Below are 503 nucleotides of genomic sequence, written 5' to 3' on the forward strand. Positions count from 1 at the left end.
TTCATTACTGAGTATCTGTACTTCATGAGGCATTTGTTTTCCTAAAGTTCTTCTGTTTGGATTATTTTGGTCATAAATAGTTACAGCTCTTCTGGGATTTAAATACTTAGATGAGAAAATCAACTGCTAAGAAACCTTATCTTAATAAAGACAAAGATGTGATGAAGCAGTTGCTTCATTTTGTCTAGAGTTTATTGTTTCAATATCTGCAAAGTTTTTGACAGACATTGGTTCAGTTTCTGATTTTGTTTCTTCAACAAAATCTTTTTTGAATTGTTCAATATCCATCAGATATTGGTGAAGTATATCTTTTTTTGCTAAGTTTTGGTTTAGTTTTTCAATTATGTTTGTGTCTACATTATTTTCTAGTTCTTCATTAAGTAAGTTCATTAAGTGTTCACTATGTTTAATCTTTTGTTGGATTTGTTCTTCTGTTAAATCCATTAGTTTTCTTCTTCTAGATCCTTTTGATCAGAAGCTTCATAGTTTCCAAATCTTAGGCA

Source organism: Ipomoea triloba, chromosome 16 (assembly GCF_003576645.1).
Source record: "Ipomoea triloba cultivar NCNSP0323 chromosome 16, ASM357664v1".
NCBI classification, from domain to species: Eukaryota; Viridiplantae; Streptophyta; class Magnoliopsida; order Solanales; family Convolvulaceae; genus Ipomoea; species Ipomoea triloba.